At 33.7% G+C, this 27,469-nt stretch overlaps 1 protein-coding gene and 1 long non-coding RNA gene across 3 annotated transcripts in view; one reads left to right on the top strand and one right to left on the bottom strand.

The window, feature by feature from the left end:
* The window catches only part of LOC127867317 (transient receptor potential cation channel subfamily M member-like 2), a 418,942-nt gene that overhangs the window by 199,402 nt on the left and 192,071 nt on the right, over window positions 1-27,469 (bottom strand). The gene's annotated exons all lie outside the window — the stretch shown is intronic.
* LOC127867331 (uncharacterized) lies at window positions 1,625-26,195 on the top strand. 2 transcript variants are annotated; one of them, XR_008043443.1, is made up of 4 exons: window positions 1,625-1,723; window positions 21,053-21,133; window positions 23,362-23,395; window positions 24,622-26,194. It is a non-coding gene; the product is annotated as an uncharacterized LOC127867331 (long non-coding RNA). The 2 variants fall into 2 exon arrangements; XR_008043444.1 differs by lacking the exon at window positions 1,625-1,723 and adding an exon at window positions 13,560-13,655 and having other exon boundaries at window positions 24,622-26,195.

Consider the following 27,469-nt stretch of genomic DNA (forward strand, 5'->3'; position numbering starts at 1 on the left):
TGTTTTATGTGCTGCATTAATATGTATATAATTGTACAGATGTATGATGACTTTAATGGATAATTACGAATTTTGTTATGTTATTCATACATCTGGGGTATTGCAACTAAGGTTTTGCGAGCCTTATATTCACATTAAACATTAAGTTCTGCAAAATTAATGATTTAATTTATGCAAATGAACGCTGAAAAAACGCGGAATGACAGGTGATGTAGCTAAAATAAATTACAACCAATACAATCGGTTCAATCTATTGAAATGATAACAGGTCATGTTTAAATTTAAATTTGCATACAGGTGTTTTGTACTGTTTTCGCTGTTAAGTGAAATTCATCAGTGCTCTTTTTTTCAAATAATCAACAATGTAATAAATTCCTATATATGGTATTCTATAGTTTTCAGCGTACTGTACTGTACAAACACCTGTAACATTATTACAATCAAAAGATAAATATGTTCTATTGTATTACACATTATTACGTAGTTGCAGAAATGTATTTAAAGTTGCAATTACTCTACACAATCGCCGTATCATACTTGGTCGATTGTATCTATCATCATGTTTAGAATGCCTTATTTTTAGGAAATGTTCGGTAGCTACCAATTTGAAAGCTCAATATGACAAGTGTACTTGCCGCTAATTTTGAACTACGTGTTTTAGATGTTAGTTGAAGTTGCTTGATTCCAATAACCATACCGAACCATAATAAGGTTTGTAGTCCCACGACGAAATACTATTTTATGAAACGTCCTTCTTCAATGTTGTTTGTGCCTCAAATTAACTGTTCAAAATCTGTGAGATATATCTGTAACTTAACAGCTCCTGATAACTTCGACAGTCTTTTTCATTTACATCTTTTATGCATATTAACAAAACGCTACTGAGCCATTCCTCAGGTCAAATAAAAGTGAAATTGTAAGAAATCCGCATACCATCAAATAGCGGTGTCCTTTTATCCTGACCGACAAGAGAAAAAACCGTTTTGCATACATGTGTTTGTATTTGGCTATTTATAGAAGTAAATTGACCCTTTAAAGGGGCCTTTTCACAGATTTTGGCATTTTTTAACTTATTCATTAAATGCTTTATATCGATAAATGTAAACATTGGATCGTAAAAACTCCAGTAAAAAATCAAGAATAAAATTAAAAAAAGGAAAAGAACATTGCCCGGACCAGGTTTCGAACCAGTGACCCCTGGAGTCCTGCCAGAGTCCTGAAGTAAAAACGCTCTAGCCTACTGAGCTATTCCGCCGAGTACATATACTATTAGTATTTTATACCTTATATAAGCAATCTTCGTAGTTTCACAAAATTTAACGACAAAAACAGAACTCTCCAAATTATTCAATCGTTTCGCGTTGCAACGCTTTATAATTTTTAGGTTTTAAAATCGTCAAAAGATGCATATAATGGCTATATTAGACCATGGTAAATGTTCAGTATTACTGTTTCCTCACAAAAATCAAAACTAAAACGAAAATTTGCGAATCTGAAACAACTTTTTTCAATTTTGTCAATTTACCAAAGCGTGAAAAGATCCCTTTAAACGGAATACCCGTGGTTGCCGAGCTACCCCTTTCAGTGAATAAATTTCAAAAATCAATACATTACTGATTGTGAACTTGAATGTGTTTTATGTTAACATAGTTCATTTTGACTCACTCATAACCTGCGCCAAAAGCTCGTCTTATTCAAGGGATCTGAAAGGGATATCTTAAAGGTAAATACACGTTTTGCGCTTGAGTAATTTATTTTAATGTTCGATTGCTTTCTTGTTTAAAATATGCAACATTTGGGAGTTGTTTCATAGACTATACCCACGATAATATCATATAAGTTAAAGAATATGCTAAATATTCATACTTTTAATGTTTAATTACGGACTTTTGACGTCAATTGACTCATTTATAATTTCACGAAACCACCGTGTACCTTACAACAGTAATGCAAACATTTGAAGAGACGTGTTCAAAGATTTCTGTGTATTAAACAAATTTTTCACAATACAATTTCTAACATAACTGCAACATTTAGATCGTTTAATATTTATAATGACAAGCAAAAATATTGTTTGTAATGTGTCTTTCTTAGAATTCGTATGCGGGACCTCCTGAATCAAAATCTAATCCCCAACCACTGGCACTAGACAAAGCAGGCTTTTAAATGGAGGATAAAACGCCATGTTCGAAATCCACGTTTTAAATTTGTTTAAATTATCGATAAAAATCGTTACAAAAGATGTATTTTTTCCGATATCAATTAAATAACGAGCGAGCATCTATTGGTATATTTCAGTCAGGAATAGTATTTTGCTTTGATTATTATAATGTGTTTACTATTTTTAAATGTGCGATATTTTTATAAATTGTAATTTTGCTAAGCTGTAAAACATGCCCCTATTATATGCTACACATATGATCACACGATACATTGCTTAATTGTTCTTCATCCCCATGTTTAAACGCCTAATGCCCATTATTTCGGTTATTAAAATAGAAATATGCCCGGAGCTGTCTGGCAGTATTTTGGGTGTGTGTACGCTAAAATAGAGTTGTATGCAACCTGACTAAATGGTCACGTTTGCTAAAAAAGAATATGTTTTGTCTTAAAGTTTATACAGCTTTTGACCTAGCTCAGGCAGTTGAAATGATGTCATTGATATGTTCTGTACTTAAAGAAATTAGTTAAACGTTAATAAGACGACACCTTAAATAATTTCTTTAAAAAGATGTATTGAGCATAGTCTGTATAATTGTTTTAACATATTAAATGCATATTCAAGCTTTAAATGTGCAGTGTAATAGAAGACATAACGTATCACGGTTGTCCTCCTTTCTTTGCAGTGAATTCGGTCTGTTCAATTTGTTTTGACTGACTGCTTGGTCTCTATCATGCGAGGAGTTCCTCAATATTGTCTATACTATTAATAATAAAAGTTATATTTAGTGAGTGTGCTGAATCGAAATGGCATTATATTATTAATTTGGACAACGTTTACAATTGTATATTAAATATATAATTTAAACAAACTGTTACTACAATGTTGTACATTGTGTTGAAAAATGTTGAACACTGATTTTCAATTTTATATCAATAATTTATATGTACCAGTCTTTATAAAACAATTTCTTGTGCAAACTAAATGAACAACAATACAATGAATACATGTAATGTGTTGAACACAATTTAATCAGTGTTAACAAAGGTAATCCATGTAACAAACGCGTCTTTGTATGCACACGTTCCTGTTTAACGCACGCGATCTCGAGAACCATTTTTGTCGTTATCGTATGAAAATGAAAATATAAACACTCAAGCCTGACATGCATCGTTTTTAAAAGCGAGCGATAACGGAGTTAGCACGGAGTTATCGCAATAAAAACAGCTGTCGCTGCAGAAATAAAAGCAGGTGTCGCATCTCGCCTTACCTGTGTATTGCACGGTCAAATCATCTTTCCAGATATGCACTCACGCCTTTGATCAGACTCCCCACGCAAACATGCATATAATTATAAAATTAAGCTTGAATGTTGTGATTACACTATCAGATAGAATAATGGGACAGACACCAGAAGCTTGATTTTAATGCTTACGTTATTGAGTTTTTAATTAATTAAAGTATTAAAACTTTTAACAAATGAACTACTACTACTACTACTACTACTACTACTACTACTACTACTACTACTACTACTACTACTACTACTACTACTATTACTACTACTACTACTACTACTACTGCTGCTGCTGCTGCTGCTACTACTACAACAACAACTACTACTACTACTGCTGCTGCTGCTGCTACTACTACTTCTACAACTACCACATCTACCACAACTACCACCACCACCACCGCTAGTATTACTTGTAGTATGAGTCACACCTTTCTGAATAGCCATTCAGTTGTGAATTGATAACATGAATGTAAATGGCATATTTTAGCTAATTACTTCCTGTTTTCTAAATAGCTTTCAGTGTTAAATCACTGACAGGACGTTAAATTACATTGTTAAATGCAGAACTAGAATCAGTTTCCTAGTGGCATCACTTAAGCATTTCAATCCCGAAACTGTAATATTATTGTATTGAAAGAAGCTTGAATCATCCTCAATGTGTAAGTGCAATTTGAACAGGGTTCACGACACCGTCACACATTCAAATGATCAAGAAAATAATTACACTTAATGTTGCGTGTCCACTTGAGATAGCTGGCAATACGAAAAACAAGATGTTTGGTTAATAAAGACCCGCCGCATACGTTGTATCACGACCGCTTAGATTTTCGATCTCCGCAAAAACAATTGTGTAAACAATACCGTTTTTAACCCGGAGAGAAAACAATGGGAAATAACGGTCGTAAAGCGACGAACGCCAAGTACAGTTAAACATTGTATTTAAAGCAGTAGACGCTACATTGAGCATTTTATTTTCGACCACGGATGATAGAAAAATGATTAAAGGGACTTGTTCACACTTTGATAAATTGACAAAATTGAACAAAATGTTTCGGATTTGCAAATTATCATTGTAGTCATGATATTTGCTTAAAAAAATACCAAATTGTTTCCATGCTCTAAAATTTCCATTAAATGCAACTTTTGACGATTTGAAAACCTGAAAATTATAAAGCGTCTCAGACGCGAAATGAGTTATTTTTAGTCAGAAATTGTAAACGGGATCCCAACTAGTATACCAGAATGCAGCATGCGCATGCGCGCTGCGCTTATCTGCTTTTGGTTTACAAACAATGTTTCTCATTTCTGTGATCGAAAATATAAAAAAGAGAAACAAAAGCCGGAGCCAGCGACATCGCTTGAATTTATTCAATCTTGGCGACAAGACTGAGTGTTTGCAGAACCATAGGAGTATCGTTGGAAGAGACGAAGACAGGGTAATGGCTTAAACACACGAATTGTAAGTCATATTTTAGAAGCTACGTTTAGTTTTTGGCAAGTGTTGCCTGTTAACAAAGGAATTTTAGCAAAAGTTTGGATAGGTATTTAGTTTTATTGTATGGATATTATACTATGCAACGAAACCAGATACGTACTGATTACATAATTTCTTCATTGCGCATTTTAAAATAAGCCTTTATGCCCCTATGCCAAGATGTTCGTATCAATTTAATGAATTCGTTATAACTTATAAGGAACACTCCAGCACGAGTCAAATGAAGCATAAAATTAATGATAAATGATGAATTATGAATGAATAATTTATTCGGTATATATTATATTATAACATATACTGGTATGCAAATGTATATGTTATATTATGTAATAAATTATCATGATATGATTATATGATTATAAAGTTTATTCCCTGATTTTAACATCAATTTTGTTGTTTCTTTAAATTGATATGTTATCAATTTTATATTCTAAAACCAACCTTCTTTTTATGGTATTTTGGAAGACGTGCCGGCCAAACTATTGCAAGTTTGACTGTTCAGCATAATGTTAGAACAACAAACTCTTCACCTATGCACAGTCATCAGCCCCCGCCAGGTCCTGGCCTGTCATTTGTGTCACAAGGAAGTACCACACCTGGTCATGTGTCAGGAATTGGAGAGATAACATCTTACTTAGAGAATGCAAACAACCCTGTCTTAGCATATTTTAATTGATAAAATAATATATTTATATTCAATAAGATTCTTTGTGCTTCCTAAAGTTCTTTGGTAATATAATTGCTTTATCATTTTTTTTACCAGAAACTATTTATGTTATGAAAACCAGAGGCTTCCGATAGCTGGTTTGTTTTCTGAACCGTTCAGATAACTTGCAATGTGATTGGTCATGAAATTATTAATGCCATTCTCCTCCAATCTCTAGTAGTACAGTAATTGTCAGTTAGTGACTCAAGTATGATAACTTCATCATATAATAAGCTCATACTGGTGAATCAAGAAGCCAAGAAAAGTATTGGTAGGTTCATAAGTTAATACTGTTGAATCAAGTAGCCCAGAAAAGTTTTGGAAGGTTCATAAGTTAATACTGGTGAATCAAGTAGCCCAGAAAAGTATTGGTAGGTTCATAAGTTAATACTGGTGAATCAAGTAGCCCAGAAAAGTATTGGTAGGTTCATAAGTTAATACTGGTGAATCAAGTAGCCCAGAAAAGTATTGGTATGTTACCTGATCGGCATGATATGAATAAAATAATGTTTAAAATAGCAAACAAATTTCATACATAGTTTTTATGATAAGTTTTAGTGTACATTACAAAATTACAAATATGCTTATATGTTATTCCAGAGTAAATTGAAGGCAGCCAACAATTGGACGGTGGTGCCAATCAATGAAAAGAAGGGATAAACGTTCATGCACTGAGTACACAGAGATCATCAAGGAAAAACCCTTCGATCAAAGTTCGTTTTTGATTCAGCTTATCCAAAGCTGATTGCCTCTACAATTGCCCCTTATATATCCACCTGCGGCTAATGAGGAGCTGCAATATCCAATAGGTAACGGGCAAGCAACCCGGAAACAATATGAAGATTTATTCATACAAATTGGTTCATGGTGTATGTAACTATGTTGTTTTAACTAACTTCAACATACCATTATTATGAATAAAAAATTGACAAAGCTGAAATCAATGATAACTGACTATGGGTAGGAACATGTTGTGTGAATTTGGCAGCATGGTTTTATAGGATGTATACCATTGAGTATGAAAGTGCATGTGTGACCCTGGCTGTTTTTTCAGTCAATAGATGACTTTAGTATTTGAAATGATGCTCGAATTTATTTGTGTAATATGAAGGCGTGACCAAATGTGTGACATTATGGTCGACTGTCCTGTCATCATCATGGTGATAAAATGTGATTTTTATAAGTGAACTGCTTATAAACATAGGTCAGAAATAGCATTGATAAAAGACTGATGAACATAGCATACAAGTGCCCTGAAATGCCATGTGAATATGTATTCGAGTTTTAAGTGTGTACGGTATTGTGAATTTTGTTAATTGTTTTGTTATGAAATACAGGATCCAAAGTATTCAATCATAAATCACTCTTAAAAAGAAGAATAAGTAAAAATAAAACCTTAAAAATAATAAAAATAAAAACCTTGTCTGGCAAATAACTACATAAACAATGGGCCAAGGTCCAGATTTTTTTGTCACAAGTCAAGACCATTAACAGGAATTGTTGACTCTTATAGGTGTTATGTATCATGATTTGTGTTAAGTTTTTTTATGGAAGACCCATGATCAAATATGGTGAATTACTTGTTTTGTTATTACAATAGAGGATCCAAAGTATTTGATCATAGGTCACTATGAAACAGAAGAATTTGTGAAAACCTTGTCTGGCAAATACCTAAATAAACACTGATCTCAGCATTTTCCTTATTTTTCGTCACAAGTAAAGACTATGAACAGGAATTATTGACTCTTTTAGGTATAGTCAATGTTGAGTGCGTGCTGCACACCACATTTGTTTATGTTCCATTAACAATGACATCAAAGCACAATGCTATATATAGATTATGTATTGTTTTCCATTGTTTATCAGTCTATAAACAACCATTTATTGTAATAGCCTTACATAAACTGTCATAAAGATGATAAAGTGCTGTTTATCCATAAATAAAAAATTGGTGGAATTCAGATATAATTTGATCTGTCAAATGTTGAAAGTTGGAAACATTTATTCAAAATGTTATCAATCATAGTTTTGTTTCATGAATATAGAGTATTATGTTTTGTGTTCATTATGTTATGGATTTTGTTGTTTGGTTTAAAATGTTTTAATAAATAACATGAAGAAATAAGAAGCTAGTTGTTCAATTTTGATTTATTATTACCTGTATATTACAGAGCAAAACATTACTGCAAGAATGTTAAGTGAACACCTTATTATAATACATGTTGAGTTCAACACTGAACAAAAGAATACGCATCAATTAAAAACGACTCATAATACATTATTATATGAAACTGCATAATGATTCAAAAGTTAAAGAGCATATAGACAGCTAAAACCTATATAGGTGAGCCTTGCCCTGGGAAAATGGGGCTTAATGCATATGCGTAAATTGTCGTACGAGATTAACCTGTGCTGATCATACTAATCAGGCAGACAATTGCTGCTTTATTGTATTTTTTGTTGAAAGGGAGTCTCTTACAGAAAATCCACATAAGGCGGAAAGTGTTGCCCCTGATGAGCCTGTGCAGTCTGCACAGCCTAATCTTGGACAACCTTAAGTACATGCATTAAACCCCCTTTTCCCAGAGCGAGGCTCAAATATTTATTAAATGATTGATTAAGTCTTCCACATAACATCTTTTAAGAAACTTTCAGTAAAACATGCTTATTTGATGACAGACACGGCAAAATCAGTAGTAAATTCATAGTATTAATTTGTGTTACATTATAATACTTACATATTGTTGCTGGTTATAAATTTGGCAAAAGTTTGAATATGCATTGCTAAAATACATGTTAATTTTCTAAGAACTGCCCCTTTTATTTAAGGAATACTGTATGTATGCCCCAGTAATATTTCTGACAAAAGAGCAAGATAAATAAATAATGATTAATAGAACAGTAAACTTGGTTTTCATTTTGTATACAAAGGATAATTATGTTCTTATTATTTACACTTTATTGATAGAGATAAGATTACATCATTTAATAAAGAATGCATTACTGAAGATTTAAATTTAAAACAACCGTTTATCCATTTAAATGTTGCAAGCATTCTTAAACAACAAGACTAGAAAAGCTGTTTACAATAATCATATTAACTACTTCCTTTCAAAAAAAGGCAGGTACAGTTTTGTTGTCGTCCCGTTGAAGGTGTCCATGTATCCAAAGGATGTACTGTGATCAATCTGTGTCCTTCACATCTTCAGTGCCAACACGTTGTTCCGAAACGTTTCCTGGATAAGGACGGTGAGAGGATCAGTCACCACTTAACCTTTTTTTGAAAAATATGAACACATAAAAAAACTCAAAACCCCTTGCTAAATATATATATATATTAGCTGTTATTGTCCAACTTTTAAGATGCAGGAACATAATGGCCACTGTTTCGACAGTAAATGAGTTATATTTTCTACAATTTTGATTTTAAGCTGAGACAATTACATGAGTAGTTTTACGTGTTCTATTTTCATATTACAAGCAACAATATTTGATAAAGATAAAATGCATTACTAATTCCGTTAAACAGGCCCACAGACAAATAAATTATTTGAAATAGATAAAGTGCATTATTAATTCTGTTAAACAGGCCCACAGAAAAATAAACATGAAAAATGGGTCATATTCAACAACAGTAAACATACTGGTCTCTGGCTTGTACAGTATTTTCAGGCCATGCCACAACAAAGCTGCTCTTCATCATGGTCTACCAAATGGACAATTCTTGCAAACACACCATCATGGTTAGCTTGAGGATGGTCCAAGCTGGGCCAGGACAGGCTGTCAGTGATAACTGCTGACTGTCTGGCAGCAATTTCCTTCAACAGCTCCTATGCTTCCGTATAAGTAAGGTGGTCTATGATATCCTTGAAAAAACATTTCTGCATTTAACAATAAATGTTTTGAACATAAAGCTAAGAATTTTGACACAAGATGTAGCTACATGTACATATAGAATTTTTGTTATTTTTCATGACAACATTTTTTAACAATACTGTCAGTTTTTTTGTAAAATTTCAATATTCACCTAGTGTAGTGTAGGATCATTTTTTAAATTCTTTGCTCATGTAGCAACATAGTTTTACATACAAAGACTTTGTTTTATATATCAACAATTAGTGCGTTGAACTGTGTTTTTTCTGTTTCCATTCAAGAATATTGTGATATGACATATATTTTTTTCAATGAAATCTCAACTTGCCTGAATATCTAAAAACATTATCTACAAATTATTTCAATATTCTCAAATGAAATCAACAGAAAAAAAATGCAGCTAAATAAGTATACCTTTTCTGTTTCTTGTACCAAAGTGACAACATCCAGTGATCCCTTCTTCATAAACTTCTTGGTTTAATTATGGTTGTATCCTATTGAAAAAGTAAATACACAATTTAAACCACTTTTAAAACTATTTATGGTCTCTATTTAAAAAGTGAGTTGTAAATATGTGGTATTATTATCTTATAAGTTTTCTTCGACATTCAGGAAATCAAATCTTGAGGATATTCAAAACAATTGAAAAAAGAGGAATATCCAGAATATTGTTGGCTTTTACAAATATAATGATACATGCATTTCAGATGACCTGTATTTGATTTATTCAAAATACAATGCACTGTTGAAATACACATTTATCAAAATATATACGCGCTTTGCTAAATTAACAAAGAATATAAAGATAAAATACTTTAAATAAAGAAACAATAAGATGCACGAAAATAAATTGGTTGGAGCGAGTGACCATATGTTTGATGCGAGTTTGTTTTGGGGCAAGTTGGTATTGGGGCGAGTTGTCTGGCGCCAGCTACATGCATTTGATGCCATGAATTACTAAACTGTGTTACTATTTTCAAAAATATTTTGGTTATTCAGTTTATTTATAAAAAAGCTGTGCAGAAAAAACTGATATAAATACATTAACCCTTTGCATGCTGGGAAATTTGTCATCTGCTAAAATGTCATCCGCTGAATTTCTAAAATGTTATCATACCACATCTAGCGTTTAAATTGTGGCTATTGCTATAGGAAACACTGAACTTTTAGGTGTAAACTTTATTTTACAAAATACTTTACGAAATTGTTGTCGATTTTGAGCGTTATAGAGACTTTAATATATAATTATACTGATAAAACACACTATATTGACATTTGGGCACCACTTCATTAGTTGCGCAGAAAACAATTATGGTGTACATGATTGACACACTGTTTGACATTATCTGTTTATTAACATATGTATTAGAATAAAGTTGTTTCAAAATTTCAAAATTAAAGGGTGTATACAAACTATAATGAATCTTTATTGTGTGTGGGTCTAACATCTTAATCAGAACAGAACTGCTCTGTTCGTGTTAATCAACCCGAATAATTATTTTGAGGTTACGATATTTGACATATATTTAAATGATATATTTCGAACATATGTGATGATACATTTGATGTGAAATTTCAAATATTTTTGTTTTGTATCTTCTAGGCTTTTTGAATTTGATTGGATACCATTTTTAGAATCATATCTTATTTTCAGTAACTAAATGTTATCATTTCACATCCCGGGATCATTGTATTGTGTGTTCACGTTAGTGCTTGCAAACAAGTTATGAAAGACATACAACTACGATAAGGCTTTTAGGGACTGTAACTGCATTGTTTGATGACTTTGTAAGTAACGATACTCGTTAGGCATTAGAATCGTAGCCGCAGACTCGGCCTCGGTGCTATTTTGATGAGCAACCGTTTTGCGGGAGTTAGCTTTTGTACCAAAATTAAAAAAAACAAACATTTATAATCTGTTTCTGCCTAACACATGGCATTTCCTTATTTGTATCGTATTTTTATGTTTTGAAGATGTACAGTGTAGAAGTTTATAATACAAGTTATTTTAGGTTGTGTTATGTTGAGGTTGAAGATAAATGTACTGTTATAGTTTATTTAAATGTATATTCAATAGAACAAAATGTCCCCATTTAATAATCACATCTGAGGTCTATTAAATGGACAGCTTCTGTCGCACCTGGAACCACTCAACACATACAGTTTCACACACTGTTGTTACTTTCATGAACATACTAAGGCATTGGGGAAGCAGACAAAGACAACGAGCGAGGCCTGGTATTGTAATGCGCATGGGGGGGGGGTAGAGGGCTAGGGTAAGGGTAAGGGTCAAGGTTAGTGGTCGGGTTTGGGTTAGGGTTAGCCTAAACCCTAACCTTAACCCTAATCCGACCCCTAACCCTTACCCTAACCCTAACCATAACCCGGGGTTATCTCCCCTATATCTGGCCTCGCTCGTTTTAGTTGTCCGCTTCCCAATGCATTGGATATCGAAACGTATCAATGCGCACAATATACATCATAACTTAGTATTGATATCTGTTAAACGAAAATAATAGGGAATTAAGTAAGCATATCTCCATATGATAATTTGCACATGTATGTTAAACATGTGTAAATAATGATATCTTCGGAGAGAAGTTTAACAGTAATGTTGGTGTTGATTTGATATCAAATATGATTTAATAAAACATATCAAGATGAAGTTGGAAAGTGTCCAGACAAAATAAATTCGACTGAACCTTCCGAATACGACGCCGAGAGTTCTTAGCCGAATACGCCTATCCTCACCCGATAATTTCAAATTATCAGACCTGTCTCTAGAAAGCGTCCATTCGACTTCTGTGGCGATCACGTTAGTATCCCGATGAGGATTTTATTTTAAGATTGTATGTCTTTGCGATGTTGCTTCTCTGTCATTCAGGCAAAAATTGAAATATAGTTAATATATTATACATATATTGATGTAAAATGTCAAATATTATATAGATAGATAGATATATATAGATATAATAGTTACGTGGTACCATAAATAAAGACGACTTGCTTCAGATGTGCACTACTCGTCATGAATTCATTTAGTTGCTCATATAGTCAAACGCACAATATACAAACCACTTAACGGACTAGGATTCAGTAATTAAATTAAGGAAGCTAACTACAACCGTTTCAAATTTTACTTGATTTGCATTACCACAGTATTTCACTTATTGTACGTAAATTTATGAATTAAACTATTGCGTATGTATTTATATAGCTTTGACAGTGATGGTAAGCTGGAACACTTAAACTTCCGCCTGGAAATAACACTAGAAAAGCAATTTATTTCAAAGCATATTTTCAACAGAATATAATTTTAAGTGCGAGTGCATGTGATTTATGAAGTGCATTCGAATTGACATTAGACAAAGTGACTTGTTCACAGATTGTCAAAGTGTCAGTCTTCCAATTCATACCGCAGTTTCGTTCTTGAATAATCAATATTTATAATTGAAGAAATAAGCATACTATATTCTTTGCATTATAATGGAGCTCTACACTTCCTGTGTTCAAATATGTATCCAATTAAGGGAATTGTCTTATACCCTTCAACATTCTTAAAAGTCTGTATAAAAGTACAGTTTAAATTGATGATTGTGTCTATTACTTACTGGAAATAATTAGTTTGTAATATCTGGTATCCATAAGAAACGATTTTTTTCGATGCGATATTTTGTTTAAATATAAATAGACTATTCAGTCGGGAAAGAAAAAACCACGCCTTTCATACAGTAGAATTATATACAATGAGCATGCCGATTTATATTCTAAAGCATCAGAAGCTATGGCACGTTGAGAAGGTATGCGATGAAAAGTTTACCATTAATTGTTTACCAATTGGAATGCGTGTTGGTTTTTATTCCGGCTGGGAATAGTTTCAGTTGAAAGCATTTTGTGTTAATCATGTATGCACATTGGCCTTATAGTCGCTAAATTAGAAAAACAGGATACTGCTCAATGATGTCCGTCATAGGCAAGTTCAAAGGTTTCTCACAAACAATTGTATGCGTGATTCATTTGGCGATGTATAGCATAAGACTATTACTGTTAAAGTTTGTTATGGCAAAAACATCATTTCGCATATATTTTACTTTAACAACTATACTGGAGTTTAAACAAACATGTAAGTTTCTTTCATACACGCTAAGTGTTTGTAAATTTTGTGTTATTTTAAACATTTGAAATCCAAATGTACAACGATAAACAGATTACAAATACGTGTTGCGATGATAAAAGATTAATTGATTTAATAACACAAATATTGCAAGATGTTTGATTATGTAAACAGTTGCGGTGTATAACCAAAACAAATAAAGGCCAAATAAAGCTAAAAGTACATTATCGTAAGAACAAATATAGTTCAACCCCGTAAGTTTTTATGTTAGGCATAGCTTCAGTGTCTTGAAGTCTTTCATTAATTAGTGACCAAATGGCTATGTAATACAGGACAAAACAAACATCCTATATACAACACAAAAGCAAATCATTTAAACTGGGCTCAACGGCTAGAAAATCATATAGGCAATGACTCTTATTAATAGCTCAAAATGTTAACCAAATAACAAAAACCTACTAATTCTTGGAACAGTCGATGAAAACAAAAAAAGGGGACTTAACAGGTTGAACGTGTTAGCGCAAACATACTCCAAGCCCAGTATTAATAAAAACACACCATTGCGAATTTACATGGACATCATAACATCGACATTCAAATCTAACAGCTACAAAGAAACTAAATAAATAAATAATAATGTGATCTAATTGCAAATGAATTTTGCTATGGTGAAGATATACAAGAAAAACAGCATTTAAACTTTTGAACTAAACGTAGACATGCGCGTTAAAAACTTATCAGCTAAATCCCTCCTTGTTTACAAGACGTCATAATCTAGAAGCATACAAAATACTTTTAGATCATAGTTGTATATATCATTATATACTTGTAAGTCACATTTCACATGCTAACTCGTAATGATTCAGCATTTTAAATAGGTGTTCGAGTTGATTGGAAAACAATGCGCGGATGACGAGATACATAGTATAACTATATATTTGGATCCCATTATTTGATAAAAATCTTGGTGAAATATTGTCATACATTTCCTAAATTTCCCAAAATAATTATGCAATGCATTTTGATAACCCATTGCTGTATATCTTGTATTGTATGATCATATTAGTTTGAACCTTTTTATTTAAGCTCGATTGCATAGAAAGCCTAAGGCTGATTTGAAACGCTCTGGAGTCCGTTTTATGGGACTAGAACCAGTACTTGGTGTCTTTGGGGGAAACCTAAAGAAAGCTCACAAAATGGGGATCAAACCCGTGACCTCCCGATCGCAAGGCGGACACCATATTCAGTACACCACTGCGACTCTTTGTATGATCAGATTTTTAGCTAATTCTTCATGTGCATGTTCTCTGTGAATTCTCAAATAATATTAAGGAACTACTTTGTTTTAGCCTGCGTGAAATAAATAGTGTACTTATATATGCTATGTGAACATATGCTAAGACTACGGTGATATCCGTACAGAGTGTGTGTTGTATGTTATTGAAGTGCAAGCTAGCCTTCAACCACAACTATATATAGCATGCTTTGTTTATATCTATATGCTGAAGCATGGAGCGTATATTGACTCTCATCTACAGTCCGTGGCTAAGGGCAAGTACGTAAAGATCGATACAGCGCATTTACAACAGAATTGTGAGGCTGTACTGTTCTATACCTATGTGGTTTACTTCTAATATATTGGAGTACAGCCATTGTTATACAAAATGGTCGTTTATGCAAATAGGAAAATGTGTGTTGATTCTTTGGATTTTTCATGACATTGAATAATACACTTATGCTCTTAATTTTTGTTATAAATCATTTGTACATTTTACCATTCGGAATATATATGTGCAGATATTATAATGAACCATCTGGACGTTCTTGATACCTCACTTTCCACAAGCATATGCACGGCCGTTAATCACGGGCGCCACCTCATTTTTGCGATGCATTAATAATTGAGCAAATGCTACTTCCGAGGTGGCGCTACGGACCGGATGTTATGAAATTTCAACAGAGTGAGTAGGTTTAATGTGTTTTGTTTTGTTTTTCAACATATTTCGAATTCTTTTAAAAATCGGGCAATGTAGTGCGATTCAGCGAAGATTTATTCAACCTCATATGTACAGAAACAAATAATAACAACCCGTTTGGAAACGTGATGTCATTTTTATACGCCCGTTTTTAAAAACGGGACGTATTTTAGTTTCATCCTTGGCAGGCGGCGGGCGGCGGGCGGGCGGTGGGCGGGCGGCGGGCGGGCGGCGGGCGGGCGGCGGGCGGGCGGCGGGAAGGCGGCGTCCACAGCAGTGTCCGCTCTCTTATTCAAAAAGTTTTCATCCGATCTTCACCAATCTTGGTCAGAAGTTGTGTCTAGACAATATGTAGGTCAAGTTCGAATATGGGTCATGCCGGGTCAAAAACTAGGTCACGGGGTCACTTAGTGTATTTCAAGGATTAAGCATGATGTCCGCGCTTTAATTGAAGTAGTTTTCAGCCAATTTTCCTCAAACTTAGTAAGAAGTTGTATCTAGACAATATCTAAGTCAAGTTCGAATATGGGTCATGCCGGGTCAAAAACTAGGTCACGGGGTCACTTAGTGCATTTCAAGGATTTAGCATGGTGTCCGCTCTCTAACTGTAGTAGTTGTCATCAGATCTTCACCAAATATGGTCAGAAGTTGTATCTAAATGATATCTAGGTCAAGTTTATATATGGGTCATGCCGGGTCAAAAACTAGGTCAGGATGTCACTAATTGCATTTCAAGTATTAAGCATGGTGTATGCTCTCTAATTGAAGTAGTTTTCATCCGATCTTCACCAAACTTGGTCAAAAGTTGTATCAAGACAATATCTAGGTCAGGTTCGAACATGGGTCATGCAGGGTCAAAAACTAGGTCACGGGGTCACTGAGTTCATTTAAAGGATTGAGCATGGTGTCCGCTCTCTAATTGAAGTAGTTTGCATCCGATCTTCACCAAATGTGGTCAGAGGTTGTGTTAAAATGATATCTAGGTAAAGTTCAAATATGGGTCATGCCGGGTCTAAAACTAGGTCACTAGGTCACTTAGTGCATTTCAAGCATTTAGCATGGTATCCAAAACCTTCACACGGGCGTATCTTGTGACATTTTGGCACTCTTGTTAAGTTGTGGAATGGAGATGTATTTAACAGAAAATCGATGTATTTTAACTGTCTGACGAGAAAGACTTGGCGCCCGTGGTTAACGGCCGTGATATGGTTGTAGCAATAAACACTAGTCTAAGTGAATTCCATGTATGATGTGAATGCATCTGTTTTAGGTCTAATGATGTTCATGAAGACATTGTCTGTTGAATAAATATTTGCTTCCGCGTGAAATATCAGATACTTATGTTTATAACTTTATTTCCTTTAATACATGTTTTATAGATTTTCTGTGTGTTCCCGCACGATATTATTTTAACTAAATGATTCTTAAAAGGTAGTATTATATTGTGAAATGGGCATATGATGAATTAATTACAGTCCAATTAATTTTCAGTTAGTTCTTACCGTATGAATAATAGAATGGCATTTTCGATATAAATGTTTTTTGCTGCAAGCATTTGTAGGAACTTGTGATACGAATTGTGAGCCCTATATGCGTTGTTGAATGATAGAAAGAGCATATGCATGTAGCCAAGTTCTGTCCCAGTACTCGTAGGAACTTATTCCTGGTGTATTAAATATAGGACATACATCTAAAGGAACGTATCGTTTCTTAGGTTTCTCATTTCATGAATTGTATACTTATTATACGAATAGAGTGGACATGAACATACATGTACTTGTAAGATAGTTACACTCAAATGAGATTTTTACTGTAAATATGGACATTGTATTGCTCTGCATGATAGCTGGAGCTTAATGAATAGTTTTATTGGATTATTTGATAACTTAAATTAAAAAGTTTCATGCGGATGGTTCAGGTTGTTTGAGTCTTTGAATTCTTTTTGGGATTGCCTCATGTTCGTTTTCGTATTCTCATAGTTTACTTATACATATACCTAGCGCATAATACGGGACCATTGATCTGTTTCGTTGTAAAATTGTATTGCTATTGTAATAATAATTTATTATGACAAAGCAATCGGATAAAACATGTTTGCTTTTTACAAATATTTGTATTTTTTAGTTATACGATTGCTTATAGTTCTTCAGACAAAAAACACCCACTCTCAAATTAGAGATACGTAGGCCATCAATATGCAAGTAAGGATATGTGCTTAGACCGTGATCTTTGTCATTATAATTAGTTATTAGATTATTTATTCATATGTTATTGTTTACATGTAGTTAATTAAATGTTTGGCTTTTATTGAGCTATGGTGCAATTATATATCCCTTAGACTATTTTCTTTTTTATTTCAATTCGTGGAAATAAAAATCGATTATTTCTTAAAGCAACACGCATCCTCCAAAATTCCGATTAAATTATCCGAATGTAATAATATAAATCTATGTAACACATTTTAAATACACACACCGTGTGGTACTATGCGCAGAATGTATACTCAATATTAATTAAATAAATACCTACGGCTATAAACCCTATTTGGCAGAATGGTTCCAATTTCTAGAAGTATGTATATGCATTATATTAACAGTAATTATTCAACTTAATCACAATTATTAGTTAATTATTAAATCATTAACACATAACAAGCCAACTAAAAGGTCAGTATACACTATCTAGAAATCTATTTTGAGACTAAATGAAAACATAAATAGCTAATGTAGTTTAAAGAAAGAAGCAGTGCTGGTTGACAGCACCTGATGGATATTCACTTATATCCATCTTGTAAGCTGTCTAATCCAAAGTACAACATACATACGCAACCATATACTAAGCTTATCCTTTTTAATAAATCTATTTGTTAAATGCACAATTTTAAATCTAAAAATTAACATAGTAAACGCTTTTCGAGGAACTATCAAGTAAAATAAACACAAATATCAGCTTACCTGGAAGACTGGTATATGGCAATCAATAATCTTATATATGCCTTATCATCATCTAGTTAAATACGACACTGGTCAATCTCTACAAGACTTCAAAAACAAATCAAACGCAATAAGCCTTTAATTAGAAGGAATATTGTTTTCGTAAATTGCCAGGTATTAATTATAGTATAATCGACTAATACAAATCAATAAGTACACACGCGATCAATGCTTATTGTCGTACCGCTTTACAAATCAATTCACATTGTATTCTTAAACTTTATTATGTGAAGTATGCTCACTGTGTTAAAAACTGCATTGCGTAGCAAATTGCTTAGCTTTATTGTGCAAAAGACATTGTGTTTGAAGGAATAATATGCTGGATACAGGAAAACGATCACTGTTAAACGTTTCGGAAAATTAAATAAAAAATAGCTATCGGAATTGTCATGTTTCTTATTCTCAAAATCAGCGTTATAAAAATAGTTTTCGTTTACAGCATGCGAATAAAATATAGAATGGAAAACATATATTTAAGACGTGTCAACAAAATCTCTGTAAAAAAAGGGATTACTCGATTGCGCATGCACATATTAACAAAATTCCTTGGCTCTATTTTAAGGTTAGAAAATGTCAATACAGTCATAATATAGACTAGTGGCATTTATGTTTCTGTTTAACTAAAGTCGTGGCGTACAGTATAATTATACAATGGTTATTGAAATGAAATGTTTTATATTTTACTATATATCTGATTAAAAACGGACAAATACTTCCATCGACACTGTTCTTGTGAAAAATTGTGAACGAAGGATAAGGATTAAGGCAAAATTAACATCGGATTGAAATAACCGCACATAGGCAAATGCACGTGTTGGTCTGCATTTGGTTATACTTTTAGGGTGGTTATTTGTGCGTGTAAATGTTTCACTTAATGGAGTTCTCAAATCTAACAGTGATGTTTGGAACTGCATTAAACTGTATTTAATCAAATAACAAGTTCTGGCAGTTGCCACAGTTTCATGCATAGTGTCTGTTTTACGTATTTGTTCTGTGCCAAGCGGATTTGCAATAAAAGATAAGATAAGATAATCTTTTATTATAGTGACATGTATAATATGCCAGACTCTGTGGTGTTAGTCTATTTGGCAACGTTGTGAGTCATTATTGGGAAGCATTCATGGTGGAGTGATCTGTGCACGAATGCCAATTTTGAATAATCATATACACTCAACACGCTACCAACATCATGTAATATTGTAACACATGTATACCTTAGTGGATGGGGTAATGTTTATTTACTGTTTGATATCTAACTGTTTGACATGCTACACACGGACTATGCTGATCCATTTCTTTAGAGTACAATTTCACATTAATGAATAATTGAAAGTGGCGCAGATACAATATTTTAACATGACTCACCGCCAAGACATTAAAACATTTTAAATTGAAAAATGAAGGTCGATGATGTAAATATAATCAATGGAAGTGATGCGCTCACATCTTGCTGAATGTCACGTTGCTTTCATTACCAACAACCTTCGTATAAAACACATAATGTTCACAATAATACTGATTCTATACATTTTAAGCAAACTGTTATTATGGTTTGAAAATGTGACAGAAATTTGCATATTTGAAAATATAAAACTCGTCCTTTACATGACAAAAGTAAAGGAACGCAAATTAGCGATAAGTATTTGCAATTCGAAATTTGAATACTACGCGATAATAAAACACGTATTAACATAGTTCTGACCATTATTCATATATGTATTAAAATACGATTGCGATACATATATTAGTTTCCGTACTTGAATCAAGAACTATATATCTTTAAATTGTTGAAAATAACCAACACACAAAAATAACACTAAATTTAGCGCTTAATATATGCTTACGTGTCAATAAGCATAAGCTGACTGATGTTTGTAATAGATATTATTTGGATTTCAAAAACTCTTTTTTCTTTTCACTTGTGTCATGATTAGGTCACATTAGCTTGGGTGGGAATCAATGAACCTGCGTATGGTTATACGTGCATGAACCCGGCAGTATTTGCGACAATGGTATTTTCGTCCTGCACCCCATTTTAAAGTAATACTGATACTGGTAAACGTTTTAGAGTATAAACCCACACGTTTTAATTGCAAGAACTAAAAACAATTCCAAAGCCTTATTTGCTGTTTCATAATATATCGTATTTAATGCATATGCAAACGTACAACATGAACGTAATTCAAATCGGGAAAAATACTACCACTTATAGTTGTTGTAGAAGTAGTTGTAGTAATAGTAGTAATAATAATAGTAGTAGTTGTAGTAGTTGCAGTGATAGTATAAGTAATAGTAGTAGCATTTGTTGTTATTATTGTTGTTGGTGCTGTTGTGGATGCAGCTTGTGTTGTCGTTTTATCTGTTGTTGTATGTCTGTTTGTATTATGCTATATAATTATTAAATATACAATACATTTTCATGATTGTTTATTTTCAGTTGGTGCCATTTGAAACCTTGTCGAAGTAAAAAGTGTGCATTTTCCTGCTGGATGGTTACGAAATTCAAATGGAACATAAGGTAAATTTCCACTGGCAATGCTGAAAATGTTTGTTACATATAACTAACAAATCGTATGCATTAGATAAACAAATACTTGTTTGAAGACACGTATTAACATAGGCACTACTCATATTCGTCGCAACCAATAATTTATCTTACAGCACGTCTCTGTAGACGAAATAAGAGCTGTATTTTCGTCTCGTCGAAAGATTGCTAGTAAGAAGGCACCGAGTTTATTTAAACGATTTCGTTAAATACCTGTTTTTCTTTTTTTTTCATACATATTCCGTTGTTATTTTTCAAAATAAAACAGACACACGTGACCATGGTTTGCTACTTAAAATGATCAGTATTTGTCGAAAGGAGATAAGTGTGTTTAGTTTAATATAAACCTATTTATGTAAGCGTGTTTGCATCGAAAGCCTAAAGCTATCGAGTCCGTTTCCTGGGACTAAGAACCAGTACTTGGTATCTTTCGATCGAAAGATTGCTCCCACAATGGGGATCCAACTCGTTACTTCCCGGTCTATGGGCGGACACCATATCCACTACGCCACGGCGACCTCGAGAAGTGTATTTATACGTCATACCAACATCTCGACAAGTCACAAGTATCAAGTCATCTATGCCTCACTTAATGACATATCAGCATTAAGCACTCACCTATTATTCTTTATCGTTTTTTATTCGTTATCGTCTACGACAGAGCATATATTTTAATACTTGATTGTGTTGATCACATGATACTTTTCTACCATTTATAAAACTAAGGTGTTGATATTCTTAAAAGAAGTATTCCCAAAATAAACAAATGAATATTTGCTTTACATTAGGAATTGCTAATTTATTATAATATCATACACTTGTTTGTATTAATTGAAGAACCTAAACTGAATTAACATCGTGATATATCATTTGATATTTTGTGTTTATACTATAGCGATACATGTTGGATCATTTTATAATTGAAAAACTTTTTGTGCACTCGGATTTCGTCTGTGTTTATAGTATTTATGCATACCTATCAAAAAGTGCCTCACTACTTCAAGTATTTTGTTAAGTACAATTCACGTAATATCGACAATGATTCATATATACGTGCTATACCCATGAGATGTTAACATCTACTTATAAGCATGTATGAAACGCCGGAGCTGTCTTACTTTGTTACATTTCTTCCTGTCTTCTTTAGAATGTATCTTATTATGTCAAACCGTCGTGATATTTTGTCAATATGTGGTGTTGACTTGTCAAAATACAGTCGTATTATGTCAAATAGTCGTGTAATCATGTTCAAATGTGGTGATGAATTTTCAAAATAAGTCCTTATGTCAAACCGTCGTATTATCTTGTCTAAATTTGATGTTGACTTGTCAAAATACAGTCGTATTATGTCAAACAGTCGTGTTATCTTGTCCAAATATGTTGCTGACTTGTCAAAATATAGTCATATTATGTCAAACCGTCGTGTAATCTTGTTCAAATGTGGTGTTGAATTGGCAAACCGTCAACATCACATTAGGACAAGATAACACGACGGTTTGATATAGGAAGAGTGTATTTTGACAAGTCAGCACCAGATTTGGACAAGATAACACGACTGTTTGACATAATAAGACTGTATTTTAACAAGTCAACATCATATTTGGACAAGATAACACGACGGTTCGACATGATATGACTGTATTTTGACAAGCCAGTACCAGATTTGGACAAGATTACATTACTGTTTGACATAAAAGAACTGTGTTTGACAAGCCAATATCACATTTTGACAAGATTAATGTTTGACATAATAAGACTGTGTTTTGAAAAGTCAACATCACATTTGTAAAAGATAACTCGACGGTTTGACATAATAAGACTGTGTTTTGACAAGTCAACATTACATTTCGACACGATAACAAGACGGTTTGACATAATAAGACTGTATTTAGACAAGTCATCACCACATTTAGACAAGATAACAAGACGGTTTTACGTAATACGACTGTGTTTCGACAAGACAACAACAAATATGGACAAGATATTACGACGGTTTGACATAAAATGACACATTCTAAAGAAGACAGAAAGAAATGTAACAACGTAAGACAGCTATGGCGTTCCATATGCATGCATTCGTGAATGGATACCTGCTGTAACATTAATGGCATGACATTTTGTGTATTAGTGTATTATGCTCAAAGTCAAGCAATCAGTATTGGGATAGCGTGTGTGTGTAATTCTGTTGTGTTTTTTTTCAGATAGTGTTTGTCTTCCTGGCTTGTTATACATCCTGTAAGTTTTTCCTTTTTGTAATTGTATTATTATTATATTACCATTAATAAGTATTAATACTATATATAGTTTTGTTATTATTATTATTATTATTATTATTATTATTATTATTATTATTTTCGAAAAATAAAGTTAAAACATTCAAAATCAGTGTTCCTTATACCCCCTGTCACACCGGACTGGCGTTCTTACTGCGTCCTTACGGCGACCCAGTTCGAGGAACGCAATAAAGACGCAAGAGGATGCAGTGAAGGCGCCGAAAATTGCTCAGGACGCGAGCCCACGGCGACCACTTTGAACATGTTACGTCCTTTACGTCTATTGCGTCCTCAGAACGACTATGACGTCCTTACTGCGACTTCATTGCGTCCTTAAGGCGTCTATTGCGACCCTACTACGACTATGGCGTTCCTACTGCGACCCCAGTGCGTCTTTAGGGACGTATTAAGGACGCCGTGAGGACGCGCAGAAAGCCATAAACCAGGACGCTGGTGTGACGGCAAGGCGAAAAACAGCATTTTTACCGAAAAAGTAATTGGCGTCCTTACTACGACAATCAGAAATTTCCAGAAACACAGTCTTAGGTCGCCGTAAGGACACCAGTCCGGTGTGACGGGGCTATTATAGCAATCGTCAAATTTTCAATGCAGTGTGTGGTTTGGTAACATTGATTACACGAGATACAAAATGCTCGTTTTAATTTGTTGTGTTACAATATATTCCATTTAAATTTCCCGTGACGATACCTGAACATTTACGAGCGAACACGAGATTGGATTCGGGCAGCTCACGAGAACTACGTCGTGCTTCTGACACCGCCCGAAGCCAATCTCCAGCTTGTTTGTAAATGTTCGGATATCGTCGCGGGAAATTCACATCGATTATATAGTGACGCAAAACATTAAAGCGAGCATTTCGTATCTCATTAAATCTATGTTACCAAACCACATCTAGCGTTGAAATTTGGCTATTGCAATAAGGGACATTTTTTATGGGTTAAACCAATTTTACGAAATATTGGTTGATGTTGAGTACTTATGTGGCTTTAAACGTTGAACATAAAACACAGGTGCTGGTCCAATAATACGATTATTGTTATATTTGTTTCAAGATCTCGCGCATGAAACAAATTCAATATTTATTTAATAAATTTATAATGTTATCGAAGAAGTAAGCTTGGTTTGGTATCGCGTTTAAGGTTTAGCGTCCTCTCTTGTTGTTTTCAGCGGGATGTGCGGTAACGATGGAGCTTTCTTCTAAAGTAATCCTGGGTGGAGATGTTCGACTGACATGTTATGCCAACGACACAATTCAATTTTATTTTACTGATAGTAACACTATTACAACTGAACTCGGTGAGTGTACATTTGACCCAAATGAGTGCTACAAAGCACACGGACTAACGACAGTGAATATTAAAATTACTCATATATTCAATGGTGGGGAGTTGACAATTTTAAAGATAACCAGGGCAAACTTTGGCGTTTACATGTGCGCGGATTTTTTTAATCCTTCATTGCAACAAAGCGTCCCAATTACTGGCGAAACCAGCAATGACAACGTGTTTTCCTCATGTAAATCCGCATGTAAATCAGCGATATTAATATACTGTTTGCTGTTTACGTTTGTGAGATTAACAGGGTGAAAATTAGTGCAAATCGTGAACGACGGCGTCTATACATGTTTCGACTTTCGATTGCAAATATATTTTTGTTGTGGTTTTTATCGCTTGTGGTTTTGCTTTGTATTCTTGATGTTATCTTACAAGGGTTAACCTATTTATGCCTAGCGCCTAGAAAAAAGGCCTTGGCACACAGCGTAGACCCAGATGAGACGCCGCATGATGCGGCGTCTCATCAGGGTCTGCGCTGTATGCTTAAGGCGATTTCTGTAAGAAATATTCTAAATATAGAAATGAATTTACTAGACATACCTAATTTTGGAAATAAATTGATCCAATTTAGAAGGATGGGACAGTCCACTAGGCATTAATGGGTTAAGAATAAAACCTGAGCTACATTTACCACCAATCAATGTCTGTACTGTGTAACGTGTATATTTATTGTGTGATATAGGGTAGATGTTACATGCATTCTATAAAATTTCGTTCGTGCTAGCCAGAGAACGATCTCTTTATCACAGTTGGTATTAATCGTCCACATGTAAAATACATGAATTATTCAACATCATGATTTAACGCATTATGTACGCCAGCTAACACGTTCTTCCATCTATCCAAAAATGCAAACTCTTACAGTCTCCGGTCCATTCATGAAATGCATGAGTAAGTATTAACTCATCTACTCTACATTTGTTAAGGTAGGAACAACAATCGGTCCTTATATTAAAGGTAACCGAGTCAATATGCGATGCGTCTATTTAGATACCAATTGTGTGAAATGTAAAAACCTTGTCTTAATACTTACAAAATGCATTCCTGTTTGAAAATAGCAAATGTGTGTCCGATTTTCAAAAAAGGTGATACAGCCTAAACGTCTTATAAGCGACCTATATTATTGTTAAATACTATTGAGAAAGTCTAACATATCATAATCAATAAGAACAATTTTATTTGTATTTAATACTTTTCGTGCAAAGTAATTCTTTTCTACAACTCAGTCTGACTTATTGCTTGGTGATTTTGTTGTAAATCAACAAGAAAACACTTATTATACGTATTGTAATGCCGGTCCGTCTGGTGGCCGTCAGACGGTGACAACATCACAAATTATCCTACTGAGTAAAGTAAAATAAAAGACTGCATAACTTATCGTTTTATTTACATAAAAATCATTTCTCAAGTTTCATCTCTGATGTTATTCATTACCTAATCCTAAAAGATAAATCTAGTCATCTAACCTCGTTATCAATTCCTTTTCCACTGAGTGCCAAAACGGAACTGAAACCAAACGACAGTTTGGCCCTATTTATACTCGTAGTAAGGTGACGTCATACGCATGTTTCAATGAATGACGTCACATGACGAAGCAAATCTTCAATGAATGACATATGATTTAGCACAATTTCAATGAATGACGTCATACAATAATACACATTCAAGATGGCGGAAAAGAGAAAATACCGCGAAATACCTGAGAGTTAAATGTAATTTATGACTAAGGTAATTATTATAATATGATGAATTAAATAATAATATGCATAGAACTTATCAATATATTTATATATTGATTATGATAATATGACATTTAATAATTATAAACTAAACAATGATTTATAATGACATTGACATTTGTATCCAATGTACATTGTACAACAAAGTGTAATACGCATTGACATAGGTCATAGCAATATAAAGATCCATAGAGATTGGCCGTGAGTTCCAAATTGCATTTTATGCCCCCGGTAAGTTTGTATATAGCAGTCGCACTATCCGTCCGTATGTCTGTCTGTCCGTCTGTCAGGCCGGCATTCCCTTTCTGTACTTTTTTAAAACGCATTAAGATATTGACATTAAATTTGGTGTTTGAGTTAACCCGACATGACTTACAGATGAAGTGTGAGTTGTGTTCCGTTCCATTCATTTTTGGCGAAGTAATGGCCCATGGACTTCGATTTATTTTCTATAATAACCGTTTTCCGGAAGTTTTTTACTCAACGCTTTTAGATATTTAGCTGATTTTCGGTATGTGAGTATACCTACGAATCACACATACTAAGTGTGCGTTTCGTTCCGGTCTATTGATCTTTGGTGAAGTTACTGTCCTTGGAATTTCCGTTTTCCGGAGTTTTTTTGCGAACCGCTTTCGTGTTTTGGCTACTATTTGGTATGTGAGTCAACGTACCTTACTTACAGATGAAGTGTGAATTCGGTTCCGGTATAAAGTGTTTTGGAGAAGTAATGGGCCTTGGACTCTATTTTCTCTATAATAACCGTTTTACAGATGGTTTTTACGCCACGTTTTCATATATTGAGCTGATTTTTGGTACATGTCAACCTATATGACTTACAGATGAAGTGTGAGTTTCGTTCCGGTCCATTGATTTTCGGGGAAGCTTTGGGTTTGGACTTCGAAATTTTCCGTTTTCCTGTGTTTTACGAAACGCTTTCAGGTT

The sequence above is a fragment of the Dreissena polymorpha genome, chromosome 2 (genome assembly GCF_020536995.1).
Source record: "Dreissena polymorpha isolate Duluth1 chromosome 2, UMN_Dpol_1.0, whole genome shotgun sequence".
NCBI classification, from domain to species: Eukaryota; Metazoa; Mollusca; class Bivalvia; order Myida; family Dreissenidae; genus Dreissena; species Dreissena polymorpha.